Source organism: Salvelinus namaycush, chromosome 28 (assembly GCF_016432855.1).
Source record: "Salvelinus namaycush isolate Seneca chromosome 28, SaNama_1.0, whole genome shotgun sequence".
NCBI classification, from domain to species: Eukaryota; Metazoa; Chordata; class Actinopteri; order Salmoniformes; family Salmonidae; genus Salvelinus; species Salvelinus namaycush.
The window spans coordinates 8,899,394-8,915,352 of record NC_052334.1 but is presented as its reverse complement, the minus strand read 5'-3'; the positions used below and the strand labels follow the sequence as shown (position 1 = coordinate 8,915,352).

General features: G+C 45.1%; 1 pseudogene; it reads left to right on the top strand.

Moving 5' to 3' along the window:
• Positions 1-4,615: 4,615 nt before the first annotated feature.
• On the top strand, positions 4,616-15,696 carry LOC120023027 (annotated as a pseudogene).
• The last annotated feature ends 263 nt before the right edge of the window (positions 15,697-15,959 follow it).

The following is a 15,959-nucleotide window of genomic DNA, read 5'->3' as shown; positions in this document are numbered from 1 at the left end:
TGTTGTACCTGTTTTGGTTTGTTAGAGGCAGTTAGTCCCTCTAAACCAACCTTTTAAAGTGGAAGGGAAGGCCATTGATTTGCCTGCGCTGTGTTAAGCTACAGAGAAACCAGTGCAGACCTGGGTTCAAATATTATTTGAAATCTTCCAAAAACGTTGAGTGTTTGCTTTGGAATGCCAGGTGGTTGGGGGTTGCACTTTTGGGACTTTTCTCTTTGTTCTATTGCAACAGGCAAGCTGAAAAAAACCACAACATTTTTGAAATTATTTCGAATAGTATTTGAACCAGTTCTGAACCACAGGCCACGTCCTGAGGCCAGACATAAGAGAAGGTGATATACATTGTGTGTATGTTGTCACATAAGGATAGGTGGTGGAGGAACTGCAAATGCATGCACTCCTGAAATGTGTATAAAACACCTTTTGTGCCTTCCCTGTATAAATAGAGGATAGTGTTTCCAATATACAGTGCAAAGGCATGATGGACAGCAGGGTATCATAAGTATAGTTTTAACCTCTATATATCCACGTAACTACTACTAATAGCCATAGGGCAAGGTAAGGGTAAAGGCTAGTTGTGTTGTGTCATAACATGTTGTGTTGTATCTAATTCAGAGTATTTTTTCTGTCTGCGGTATGTCTTTTTTTAAATGTTATTTAACTAGGCAAGTCGGTTAAGAACAAATTCTTACTTACATTGACGGCCTGCCCCGGCCAAACCCGGACAACGCAGGGCCAATAGTGCACCGCCCTGTGGGACTCCCAATCACAGCCAGATGTGATACAGCCTGGATTCAAACTAGGTACTCTTGCACTGAGAAGCAGTGTTTTAGACCACTGCTCCACTCGGGAGCCCAGTGGCGTAATGATTTCTATAACAGGATCCTCCCTCCAATCCTGTCCGAGACCCCAAAGAGAGCAGTTAAGGCACAGGAAGTGATACACTATTGGCCACACCTGCCACTAGAGTTGTGAGTGAGTCGTCTGTGTGACGGAACAACCCTGCAGACTCTGGGTCGTGTTCATTAGGGCCCACAGTAGCCCTAGGTTTTGCAATGGACAACCAAAATTGGTGTTTCTTATTGGACAAGTTCAGATAGTACATCCCTGTTTCACTCTGTTTCGGGGCGTTTCCTTCCTTTTCCTGCTGAACACGCCCCCGCTGGAGTTCTCCACCACTACTGTGTGAAAAACATTCCCAGCCAGACTCACTATCACTGACCTCCAGGGAACACACCACACGGGGTGATCCTGGGTGAAGTTTCGGTTACAGATGAGATATAGGATCAGCTTCTCCATTGCCCAATCCCAACCTGACCCAAGATCAGCGTCTCGGGGCAACTTCACCCTATTTCTACTACTACGTGATCAAACATGTGACGCCGCCCACCGTGTTTGTCTTCCTGGATGGTGATGTTGATTCTGGAGTGCTACCAGTATTGACCAAGTAGAATTTACACTACCTCCTACGAGTCATTACCTCTGATATCTGCTGCTGCATCCGCCTCTGGGACTAGTTTAGTGTGGTGGTGTGGTGGTGTGGGTGGTGGTGGTGTGGTGGAACATACACAAACACACACAGCAGCGCCTCTCTCTTGGTCCGTGCCAGGGTACAAAAACGGGTTGTATTCATTAGTCGCCAAACGGAAGAAAACAGACTGAAATGGGCAGGGACTACCTGGACCTGTCTTGTAAGAACAGCTCATTTTCATTTTCTGTTGCAAACTGTTTTTAAAAACTGTAGTGGACCCTAATGAATATGACCCAGCTAGGCCGTTCTATGGCTGGCATCAGCGGTGCTCTGTAATGAGACGCTGGAGGCCGTGACTGCATGTGTGTGTCTGTGTCTGTGTGTGTGAACGTAAACACTCTGACCGAGGAGATGTAGTAATCGCTCACTGTGCTGGAGCTGGCAGGCCAATGGTAGACATGTCTGAAGGGGGAAATTAGAGTGAATTAAACAGCAGATTAAATGGCCTCCGCAGGGCTTTTTTAACAGAGCTAAAGATAGTCTTGCGAGAGAGAGAACTTGGTGACAACTTGGTAAGTAAGTTCTGTCTCGTATAACTGCTGGGTGTATCACTAACCATGGTCAAAAAAGGCAACAGTAAACATATAGTCCCCCACAAATGATGCCAATAAGTGTAATTTTGTAAATGACAGATTTCTATGGCAACGCGCATCATTCACCCAAGTTTCTTCAAATTCGTGCCAGTGGTGTCTGAGATATAGCGTGGGTTAGCTAGACTCAAATCTCTTAGCAGGTGTGCCAAATTTCAGCACTCTAAGTCAAACTGATCAAGAGATATAAACATGTGCCCGTTATAGTGCCACCGTGTGGTCGATAGGATTGTTCTTGCATGTGTTGTGTCTTGTTAGTGTTTGCAACATGTGTACCAAGTTGTGTTACAATACGAATATCCTTGACTAATTTATATGCATTTATGTGCCAGACCACGCCCACGTGAATGTTTATTAGTCAATAGCAGCCATGTTGTTTTAGGTAATACTCAGGAAAATATTGCATTGAGAGATCTTTGTCCATAGATGCCACGTATCTAGTTGTGTGCATTTCGGTCATTCGATTCCAGAAGAGTAGCATTTTAAGTGTTTTTCAAAATTCAAAACTGTCGGAAATCCATCATGGCAGACCTTATGGGTCCTTGAGACAAATGTGTTCCTTGTGAGGAGAGGGACCTAATATGTACCGAATTTCAGGACTTTAGGTCAAACAGGGTGAGAGGCTTGACCTGTCAACGTTTGCATTTTCAATCTCTTGTAATAGCACCACCATCTGGCCAATCAGCGTAATTAACGTATAAACGACCGAATGGACGGAGACAGATCAACCAGTCCCCTCCCTGCAACACCATGGACATGTCTCCACTCGGATGCTGTTTCATTCAACATGAAACTGAGACACACAAGTGAGATACACAAAATCAAATCACATTTTATTTCTCAAATACAACTGGTGTAGACCTTACCATGATATGCTTACTTACGAGCCCTTTCCCAACAATGCAGAAATTGCTGCCTTTTGTGGGTGTAATAGAGAATAGACCTAAGTCCTTGAGCATTGTAACCCACAAATCACTTTCCTTTGGAGTGGTCCAAATATAGAGCAACCACATGGACTGTCTTATGTGTTATATTGGTTAAAATCTTGTTCAAACGTATATGTGTTGAGTTTGTGTGCAGCAAACATGTAATTGCATGTTTTCCCACCATTGTGTTTGTGTGATGTCTGTCGGGACATCTCTCTTTCTGGCAGTGATGGCTCATTTCTCTTCATCTCTACATCTCTTCTCTCTAATTGATTTTGACGTTTTTGCTGAGGTCTTAGTCTCGCAATTTTACATCTAACTAAGATGTTTGGTGCAGTATTTCTCAAGTGAAAACATTTGCATGAAAACTAGCCGTTTCTCATTGAATGACAACAAATACTTAATTGAAGAATCCCATCTGTAGTTCCCACTCCTACTAGGAGTAATAATGTTGACCAACCACCGACAAATGGGCGTAGACTTCAGCTACCAAACTTCAAACTGCCTTAAGAAAAAAACGAATCATCATAATATATGCGCAAACTGTTTCGACTGGGAAGCTTGCGACAGATTTCACACACACACAAACACACGCACAGACACACACACACAAACACACACACACACACACACACAAAAAACCACCTGAACACACGCACGTCTGATACGTGTACACAATACGCCCTTATACACTCAGACAACTATGTGCTGTGCTTGTCCACCTGAGATTTTCCAAATCCTAAACAAAAACACACGTCTATAACCCCATCACTCAGGCGCAGGTAGATGGTGAGATGGATACACACTGACTGACTGACTTTCAACATTCTTACCTTGACTAAGCATCTTCTCCTGCCTGACTGTGAGTGTCAGCGGTGTAACTGGCAGATTCACCTTTAACCCTATCAGTCACGAGACACCAGCAAAACTCTGCTTTTCATTTCTCTGACGTTCATTTATCTGCCTGTTCAGCCCTTATATTTAGCCTCACAATGAAGTGTTTGATCATGGACTGCAGGAAACTGAGGGCCGAGCACGCCCCCATTCTCATCAACGGGGCTGTAGTGGAGCAGGTTGAGAGCTTCAAGTCCCTTGGTGTCCACATTACCAACAAACTATTATAGTCCAAACACACCAAGACAGTCGTAAAGAGGGCACGAAAACGCCAATTCCCCCTCAAGAGACTGAAAAGATTTGGCATGGGTCCTCAGATCCTCAAAAAGTTCTACAGCTGCACCATCAAGAGCATCCTGACTGGTCGCATCACCGCCTGATATGGCAGGCTGTGTCCGGGGAAGGCCCTACAAATTGCCAAAGACTCCAGCCACCCTAGTCATAGACTGTTATCTCTGCTACCGCACGGCAAGTGCTACCGGAGTGCCAAGTCTAGGTCCAAAAGGATTCTTAACAGCTTCTACCCCCAAGCCATAAGGCTGCTGAACAGCTAATCAAATGGCTACCTGGACTATTTGCATTGTCCCCACATTTCACGGTAAGTTCTACATCTGTTGTATTCGGCGTAGAAAATACAATACATGCGACGGTGGGACTCATTGGGTTAAGAAGGCATGTCATCCCCCTACCCTCCCCACCAAGCATCAATGCAGGTGTGAGTTAGGAGTGATGTCTGCATGATTGATGGCTTACGTGTGTGTGTGTGTGTGTGTGTGTGTGTGTGTGTGTGTGTGTGTGTGTGTGTGTGTGTGTGTGTGTGTGTGTGTGTGTGTGTGTGTGTGTGTGTGTGTGTGTGTGTGTGTGTGTGTGTGTGTGCGTGTGTGTGTGTGTGCGTGTGCGTGTGTGTGCGTGCGTGTGTGCGTGTCAGGTGTGATGTCTGTGTAGCATTGTGCACAGCCATCCAAGGAGAAAGGTTTACCTGGCCCAGCCAGCCCCTCCCTCCCTTCCCTCCCTCCCTCCTCAGCTAGCCCCTCCCTCTCTCCCCAGCCAGCCAGCCCCCCCCCCCCCCCCCCTCTTCCTTCCCTCCCCTCCCCCTACCCCTCCTCCAGCCAGCCCCCCCCCCCCCCCCTCAGCTGCATGTGCTGTGCTGAATGGAGAGAGGAGAGCCCTGAACAGGAAAAAACACACTTGTATGCATCTAGATACACACACACACAAATACCGACACTCACACACACAACACTCTCTCTCTCACACACACATACCGACACTCACACACACAACACTCTCTCTCACACATACCGACACTGACACACACAACACTCTCTCTCACACACACACATACCGACACTCACACACACAACACTCTCTCTCACACATACCGACACTGACACACACAATACTCTCTCTCACACACACACATACCGACACTCACACACACAACACTCTCTCTCACACATACCGACACTGACACACACAATACTCTCTCTCACACACACACATACAACACTCTCTCACTCTCTCACACACACACACACACGCACACATAGCGACACTGAGACACACAACACTCTCACTCACTCACTCACACACACACACACACACACAGGTCCTGGGGCTCTTGACAGACAGAGAGGCAGACGGACAAGAGGACAAAGATAGATGGAGAGTAATGACCTGCAGACATGTTCCTGACGTTTTCCCATTACGTCTCTTCCTGAGCATACACACACATAGTACAAACCACACACTTATACACACACATCATGCACTGGTCTCTCCCTCTCACACAGCCACACTGACCACCCTCAACTATACGTCAAGCACACACTCAATTACTTGAAGCTGATTGGATTGTTTAACGTTTCTGGAAATTGTCACCCCTAAACTATTCCACCAGCCTTCTTGGGTGTTCTCACCTTGTCATTTAAAGTGACAACCTCCTCCACCTGTTCAACAGTTCTCATACAACAGATCCAACCTCCTCCACCTGTTCAACAGTTCTCCCACAACAGATTCAACCTCCTCCACCTGTTCAACAGTTCTCCTACAACATATCCAACCTCTTCCAACTGTTCAACAGTTCTCCTACAACAGATCCAACCTCCTCCACCTGTTCAACAGTTCTCCTACAACAGATCCAACCTCCTCCACCTGTTCAACAGTTCTCCTACAACAGATCCAACCTCCTCCAACTGTTCAACAGTTCTCCGACAACAGATCCAACCTCCTCCAACTGTTTAACAGTTCTCCTACAACAGATCCAACCTCCTCCACCTGTTCAACAGTTCTCCTACAACACATCCAACCTCCTCCAACTGTTCAACAGTTCTCCTACAACAGATCCAACCTCCTCCACCTGTTCAACAGTTCTCCTACAACAGATCAAACCTCCTCCAACTGTTCAACATTTCTCCTACAACAGATCCAACCTCCTCCAACTGTTCAACAGTTCTCCTACAACAGATCCAACCTCCTCCACCTGTTCAACAGTTCTCCTACAACAGATCCAACCTCCTCCACCTGTTCAACAGTTCTCCTACAACAGATCCAACCTCCTCCAACTGTTCAACAGTTCTCCTACAACAGATCCAACCTCCTCCACCTGTTCAACAGTTCTCCTACAACAGATCCAACCTCCTCCAACTGTTCAACAGTTCTCCTACAACAGATCCAACCTCCAACTGTTCAACAGTTCTCCTACAACAGATCCAACCTCCTCCACCTGTTCAACAGTTCTCCGACAACAGATCCAACCTCCTCCAACTGTTCAACAGTTCTCCTACAACAGATCCAACCTCCTCCACCTGTTCAACAGTTCTCCTACAACAGATCCAACCTCCTCCACCTGTTCAACAGTTCTCCTACAACAGATCCAACCTCCTCCACCTGTTCAACAGTTCTCCTACAACAGATCCAACCTCCTCCAACTGTTCAACAGTTCTCCGACAACAGATCCAACCTCCAACTGTTCAACAGTTCTCCTACAACAGATCCAACCTCCTCCACCTGTTCAACAGTTCTCCTACAGCAGATCCAACCTCCTCCAACTGTTCAACAGTTCTCCGACAACAGATCCAACCTCCTCCAACTGTTTAACAGTTCTCCTACAACAGATCCAACCTCCTCCACCTGTTCAACAGTTCTCCTACAACAGATCCAACCTCCTCCAACTGTTCAACAGTTCTCCTTCAACAGATCCAACCTCCTCCACCTGTTCAACAGTTCTCCTACAACAGATCAAACCTCCTCCAACTGTTCAACATTTCTCCTACAACAGATCCAACCTCCTCCAACTGTTCAACAGTTCTCCTACAACAGATCCAACCTCCTCCAACTGTTTAACAGTTCTCCTACAACAGATCCAACCTCCTCCACCTGTTCAACAGTTCTCCTACAACAGATCCAACCTCCTCCACCTGTTCAACAGTTCTCCTACAACAAATCCAACCTCCTCCACCTGTTCAACAGTTCTCCTACAACAGATCCAACCTCCTCCAACTGTTCAACAGTTCTCCTACAACAGATCCAACCTCCTCCAACTGTTCAACAGTTCTCCTACAACAGATCCAACCTCCTCCAACTGTTCAACAGTTCTCATACAACAGATCCAACCTCCTCCAACTGTTCAACAGTTCTCCTACAACAGATCCAACGTCCTCCAACTGTTCAACAGTTCTCCTACAACAGATCCAACCTCCTCCAACTGTTCAACAGTTCTCCTACAACAGATCCAACCTCCTCCAACTGTTTAACAGTTCTCCTACAACAGATCCAACCTCCTCCACCTGTTCAATAGTTCTCCTACAACAGATCCAACCTCCTCCACCTGTTCAACAGTTCTCCCACAACAGATTCAACCTCCTCCACCTGTTCAACAGTTCTCCTACAACATATCCAACCTCTTCCAACTGTTCAACAGTTCTCATACAACAGATCCAACCTCCTCCACCTGTTCAACAGTTCTCCTACAACAGATCCAACCTCCTCCAACTGTTCAACAGTTCTCCTACAACAGATCCAACCTCCTCCAACTGTTCAACAGTTCTCCTACAACAGATCCAACCTCCTCCAACTGTTCAACAGTTCTCCTACAACAGATCCAACCTCCTCCAACTGTTCAACAGTTCTCCTACAACAGATCCAACCTCCTCCAACTGTTCAACAGTTCTCCTACAACAGATCCAACCTCCTCCACCTGTTCAACAGTTCTCCTACAACAGATCCAACCTCCTCCAACTGTTCAACAGTTCTCCTACAACAGATCTGCCTTTGCCTCATCTTCATCCATCTTCAACGGTCATCATCCGCCTCTCATTCTCTCACTTTCTCTCCATTCATTAACCACCTCCTCCTGTCTATCCACTGCTTTGTTTAGCTCTTGACATTTGTAAACATGTAACAATGGCTGTCACAGCATGACAGAAACTGACATCCTGTGTCCGTGTGGGAGAGAGAGAGACTGGGGAAACAAGTTTGTGTACACCTGTATGCCAAGAAGTTCTGTCAGTAGTAGTATTGTTGTCTTCAACAAACTGTTAAACCATATAACCCACTTTATCCTACACTGTTAAACCATATAATCCACTTTATCCTACACTATTAAACCATATAATCCACTTTATCCTACACTATTAAACCATATAATCCACTTTATCCTACACTGTTAAACCATATAATCTACTTTATCCTACACTGTTAAACCATATAATCCACTTTATCCTACACTATTAAACCATATAATCCACTTTATCCTACACTATTAAACCATATAATCCACTTTATCCTACACTGTTAAACCATATAATCCACTTTATCCTACACTATTAAACCATATAATCCACTTTATCCTACACTGTTAAACTATATAATCCACTTTATCCTACACTGTTAAACCATATAATCCACTTTATCCTACACTGTTAAACCATATAATCCACTTTATCCTACACTATTAAACCATATAATCCACTTTATCCTACACTATTAAACCATATAATCCACTTTATCCTACACTGTTAAACTATATAATCCACTTTATCCTACACAGCAGGAAGCACCAGTGACTCGGTCAACAAAAAAGTGGTCAGATGAAGCAGATGCTAAACTACAGGACTGTTTTGATAGCACAGACTGGAATGTGATTTTTCCTATGGCATTGAGGAGTACACCACATCAGTTATTGGCTTCATCAATAAGTGCATCGATGACATCGTCCCCACAGTGACCGTACGTACATACCCCATCCAACATCTGCAATGAGCTAAAGGCTAGAGTTGCCATTTTCAAGGAGCGGGACTCTAACCCGGAAGCTTATAAGAAATCCTGCTATGCCCTCCGACAAACCATCAAACAGGCAAATTGTCAATACAGGACTAAGATCGAATCGTATTACACTGGCTCCGACACTGCTCTAACACTGAAACATGCATGAGAGCACCAGCTGTTCCGGACGACCTTTAAACAGGTCAACATTCCCAAGGCCGCAGGGCCAGACGGATTACCAGAACGTGTACTGCGAGCATGCGCTAACCAACTGGCAAGTGTTTTCACTGACATTTTCAACCTCTCCCTGTCCAAGTCTGTAATACCAACATGTTTTAAGCAGACCACCATAGTCCCTGTGCCCAAGAACACCAAGGTAACCTGCCTAAATGACTACCGACCCGTAGCACTCACGTCTGTTGCCATGAAGTGCTTTGAAAGGCTGGTCATGGCTCACATCAACACCATTATCCCAGAAACCCTAGACTCACTCTAATTTGCATACCGCCCTAACAGATCCACAGATGATGCAATCTCTATTGCACTCCACACTACCCTTTCCTACCTGGACAAAAGGAACACTTATGTGAGAATGCTATTCATTGAGTACAGCTCAGCATTCTACACCATAGTGCCCTCAAATGTCATCAATAAGCTAAGGATCCTGGGACTAAACACCCCCCTCTGTAACTAGATCCTGGACTTCCTGACGGGCCACCCCCATTTGGTAAGGGTAGGTAACAACACATCCGCCACGCTGATCTTCAACACAGGGGCCCCTCAGGGGAGCGTGCTCAGTCCCCTCCTGTACTCCCTGTTCACTGATGACTGCACGGCCAGGCACAACTCCAACACCATCATTAAGTTTGCCGATGACACAACAGTGGTAGGCCTGATCACAGACAACGATGAGACAGCCTATAGGGAGGAGGTCAGAGACCTGACCGTGTGGTGCCAGGACAACAACCTCTCCCTCAACATGATCAAGACAAAGGAGATGATTGTGGACTACAGGAAAAGGAGGACAGAGCATGCCCCCATTCTCATCGATGGGGCTGTAGTGGCACAGGTTGAGAGCTTCAAGTTCCTTGGTGTCCACATCACCAACAAACTAACATGGTCCAAGCACACCAAGACAGTCGTGAAGAGGGCATGACAAAACCTATTCCCCCTCAGGAGACTGAAAAGATTTGACATGAGTCCTCAGATCCTCAAAAGGTTCTACAGCTGCACCATCGAGAGCATCCTGACTGGTTGCATCACTGCCTGGTATGGCAACAGCTCGACCTCTGACACTACACAGGGTGGTGCGTATGACCCGGTATATCACTGGGGCCAAGCTTCCTGCCATCCAGGACCTCTATACCAGGCGGTGTCAGAGGAAGGCCCTGAAAATTGTCAAAGACTCCAGCCACCCTAGTCATAGACTGTTCTCTCTGCTACCACACGGCAAGCGGTACCGGAGCGCCAAGTCTTGTTCCAAGAAGCTTCTAAACAGCTTCCACACCCAACTCATAAGACTCCTGAACATCTAATCAAATGGCTACCCAGACTATTTGCATTGCCCCCCCCCCCCACCACCTGTTTTTCGCCGCTGCTATTCTCTGTTATTATCTATGCATAGTCATTTTAATAACTCTACCTACATGTACATATTACCTCAATTACCTCGACTAACCGGTGCCCCCGCACATTGACTCTGTACCGGTACCCACTGTATTTCGTCTCGCTATTGTTATTTTACTGCTGCTCTTTAACTACTTGTTACTTTTATTTCTTATTCTTATTCATATTTCTTAACTGCATTGTTGGTTAGGGGCTTGTAAGTAAGCATTTCACTGTAAGGTCTACTACACCTGTTGTATTCGGCGCTTGTGACTAATACAATGTGATTTGATTTGTTAAACCATATAACCCACTTTATCCTACACTGTTAAACCATATAATCCACTTTATCCTACACTGTTATTAAACCATATAATCCACTTGATCCTGAAATCAAAATCAAATCAAATTAAATCAAATTTATTTATATAGCCCTTCTTAGATCAGCTGAAATCTCAGTGCTGTACAGAAACCCAGCCTAAAACCCCAAACAGCAAGCAATGCAGATGTAGAAGCACGGTGGCTAGGAAAAACTCCCTAGAAAGGCCGGAACCTAGGAAGAAACCTAGAGAGGAACCCGGCTGTGAGGGGTGGCCAGTCCTCTTCTGGCTGTGCTGGGTGGAGATTATAACAGTACATGGCCAAGATGTTCAAACGTTCATAGATGACCAGCAGGGTCAGATAATAATAATAATCACAGTGGTTGTAGAGGGTGCAACAGGTCAGCACCTCAGGAGTAAATGTCAGTTGGCTTTTCATAGCCGATCATTCAGAGTATCTCTACCGCTCCTGCTGTCCCTAGAGAGTTGAAAACAGCAGGTCTGGGACAAGGTAGCACGTCCGGTGAACAGGTCAGGGTTCCATAGCTGCAGGCAGAACAGTTGAAACTGGAGCAGCAGCACGACCAGGTGGACTGGGGACAGCAAGGAGTCATTAGGCCAGGTAGTCCTGAGGCATGGTCCTAGGGCTTAGGTCCTCAAAGAGAAAGAGAGAGAGAAGAGGAAAGAGAAAGAGAGGAAAATAGAGAGAGAGAATTAGAGGGAGCATTCTTAAATTCACACAGGACACCGGATAAGATAGGAGAAATACTCCAGATATAACAGACTGACCCTAGCCCCCCGACACATTGCATGACAATGGGCCTCAGGATCTTGTAACGGTATCTCTGTGCATTCAAATTGCCATCGATGAAATGCTATTGTGTTCGTCGTCCGTAGCTTATGCCTGCCCATACCATAACCCCACCACCACCATGGGGCACTCTGTTCACAATGTTGACATCAGCAAATCCCTCACCCACACATCGCCTTACTGCCCGATACAGTTAAATTTATCCATGTAGGGCACACTTTTCCAGCGTGCCAGTGGCCATTGAAGGTGAGTATTTGCTCACTTAAATCGGTTACGACGCTGTACTGCAGTCAGGTCAAGACCCTGGTGAGGACAACGGGCACACAGATGAGCTTCCCTGAGGCGGTTTTTCTTACAGTTTGTGAAGAAATTTTTCGGTTGTGCGAACCCACAGTTTCATCACCTGTCCGGGTGGCTGGTCTCAGACGATCCTGCAGGTATAGAAGACGGCTAAGGAGGTCCTGGGCTGGTGTGGTTACACGTGGTCTGAGGTTGTGAGCATTTGAGAGAAATAAGCTTTTTGTGTGTTTGGAAGATTTCTGGGATATTTTATTTCATCTTATGAAACATGGAATACTTTACATGTTGCGTTTATATTTTTGTTCGCTGTATACAGTGCATTCAGAACGTTTTCAGACCCCTTGACTTTTTCAAAATGTTGTTACTGTAACGATTGTCGTCGGGAGAAGGAGAGGAGGACCAAAGTGCAGCGTGGTACGTATCCATAATACTTTTAATAAAGATGAACACGCGAAAAAACAACAAAACGACCAACGAACAGTTCTGAAAGGTGCAACAAACACTAAACAGAAAATAACCACCCACAACTCAAAGTGGGAAAACAGGCTACCTAAGTATGGTTCTCAATCAGAGACAACGATAGACAGCTGCCTCTGATTGGGAACCATACCAGGCCAAACACATAGAAATACAAAACAAGGACAACATAGAATACCAGACATAGAATGCCCACTCAAACTCACGCCCTGACCAACCAAAATAGAGACATAAAAAGGATTTCTACGGTCAGGGCGTGAAAGTTACGTTACATCAATCTACACAAAATACCCCATAATGGCAAAGTGAGAAACAGGTTTTTAGAAATGTTTGCAAATGTATTAAAAATGTAAAACTGAAATATTACATTTACATAAGTATTCAGACCCTTTACTCAGTACTTTGTTGAAGCACCTTTGGCAGCAATTACAGCCTTGAGTCTTCTTGGGTATGACACCACAAGCTTATCACACCTGCATTTGGGGAGTTTCTCCCATTCTTCTCTGCAGATCCTCTCAAGCTCTGTCAGGTTGGATGGGTCTCTCCAGAGATGTTCGATCAGGTTCAAGTCTGGGCTCTGGTTAGGCCACTCAAGGACATTCAGAGACTTGTCCCGAAGCCACTCCTGCGTTGTCTTGGCTGTCTGCTTAGGGTCGTTGTCCTGTTGAATGGTGAACCTTCGCCCCGGTCTGAGGTCCTGAGTGCTCTGGAGCAGGTTTTCATCAAGGATCTCTCTGTACTTTGCTCCGTTCATCTTTCACTCGATCCTGACTACTCTCCCAGACCTTGCTGCCACCCATGCTTCACCGTAGGGATTGTGACAGGTTTCCTCCAGACATGACGCTTGGCATTCAGTGCAAAGAGTTCAATCTTGGTTTCATCAGACCAGAGAATCTTGTTTCTCATGGTCTGAGAATCTTTAGGTGCCCTTTGGCAAACTCCAAGAGGGCTGTCATGTGCCTTTTACTGAGGAGTGGCTTCCGTCTGGCCACTCTAACATAAAGGCCTGATTGGTGGAGTACTGTAGAGAGGATTGTCTTCCTGGAAGATTCTCTCATCGCCAGAGGAACTCTGGGGCTCTGTCAGAGTGACCATCGGGTTCTTGGTCACCTCCCTGACCAAGGCCCTTCTCCCCTGATTGCTCAGTTTGGCCAGGCGGCCATCTCTAGGAAGAGTCTTGGTGGTTTCAAACTTCTTCCATTTTATAATGATGGAGGCCACTGTGTTCTTGGGGACCTTTGATGCTGAATACATGTTTGGTACCCTTCCCCAGATTTGTGCCTCGACACAATCCTGTCTCAGAGCTCTACGGGCAATTCCTTCGACCTCATGGCTAGGTTTTTGCTCTGACATGCACTGTCAACCTTATATAAACAGGTGTGTGCCTTTCCAAATCATACCCAGTCAATTGAATTTACCACAGGTGGACTCCAATCAATTTGTAGAAACATTTTAAGGATGATCAATGGAAACAGGATGCACCTGAGTTAATTTATAATCTCATAGCAAAGGGTCTGAATACTTATGTAAATAAGGTATTTCTGTTTGTTATTTGTAATAACTTGCGAGAAAAAATAATTAGTTTTCGCTTTGTCATTATGGGATATTGTGTGTAGATTGACGAGGGAAATTAACTCAATCAATTTTAGAATAAGGCTGTAACGTAACAAAATGTGGAAAAAGTCAAGCGGTCTGAATACTTTCCACATTTATAAACGGATACGTCTTATACATGGACATTTCCCTGTAGCTACCTTCCCTTCTCTGATTTCTCTCTGTCGTCCTGGTCCTCTGTATCTCAGTTGGTAGAGCATTGCTCTTGCAATGCCGGGATAGTTAGTTCAATTCCTGGGACCAGCCTTAGGTAAAAAATTTATTCACACATTACTGTAAGTTGCTACATGGTATATATTATGTTTTTTCTGTTCACTCTGTTCTTTACCTCCTGTTGATATGGAACATATCATTCACTCTTTCAATCTCTCTCCCCCTCCCTCTCTCCTCTCTCCCTCTTTCTCTCCCTCCCTCCCTCCCCTTCCCTCTTTCTCTGCCTCCCTCCCTCTCTCCCCAGGATTTGTCAGGAGCAGATTTAGGATCAGGTATGACCGAGGGCGTGGGTGGTCAACCCATTTGAAGTGGTCGAAGTCAGCCTGCAGGCCAACAGAGATCCTTTCAAAGTGGTGAGATACAAGAAACCCTCTTTAATAAGAACTTGTAATATCTCACTGTTTCCATTCAGGATTCCCAAATCCTAACTCAAGATGTGCATGGGTAACTTAACCCATTAACATTGTCACTTACCTTGACAATAACCATTGACATCGATGCATGATTTATGTGATCAGAGTTACAGATGCTGTCTCCTACCGCAGGAAAATAATCCTGCATCCTGAAATGTGAATTATTATGTGGATTATAATTAATGGAATTCGTTTGTAGGGGTTGATATATTTATCGTTAGGGCAAATCAAGTCTGACATTTTAATGTGGAAATTATAAACTTTAGAAGCATTTTTACCCTAGAATACACTACAAGTTAGCATTTCCTAGTGATCAAATTAAAATCCTTCATTTAAGTGTGCACATCTTAAGTTAGGATTCCTTTCTTAGAGCAGCTCTATGCTATTCTCAGTCATTGGCACATGCTCTGTTTTGTTCTGCCCCATACAGCAATCTTTCACATTTTCTTAAGGATGTTTTCTTAAAAAAGTATTTGTTTTACTCACTTAGAGTAGATCTATTCTATTCTCTGTTATTGACACATACTCCTCTTCTCTTTGGCCTTGCGCCTATACAGCAGCCCGCCACGTTTGCCCAAGCACGGAACATCATCAACGCAGACGGCTCCGGCCTCCGAGGCCTGAATAAAGGGTTAAAGTCAACACTGGAGCGCCACGGTGTCTTTAACATGATCTACTTTGAATTCTACTTCAACGTCAAGGACGCCATTCCTGCCAGACAGGTAACAGGAGAATGAACATCCCTATATGTCTATTTTATTTGTTTACTTGTCAGGGACTATGCACAACAGATATTGCACCAGATTGAACTAATTCAGATTCCAGATTTCCATCTGCAGTCTCTGTCTCCTACATCCCGGTTGGTTTTATTCCGTTTTCACACCAAGCCGACCAGACACGGTATTTTACAGTAGAGCTAACTGTATACTGTATGTCCATAGACAAAGTCAGGCCTGTTAATTACCGTAACTATCAAGAGCCTCTCAAACAGCCTCTCAGC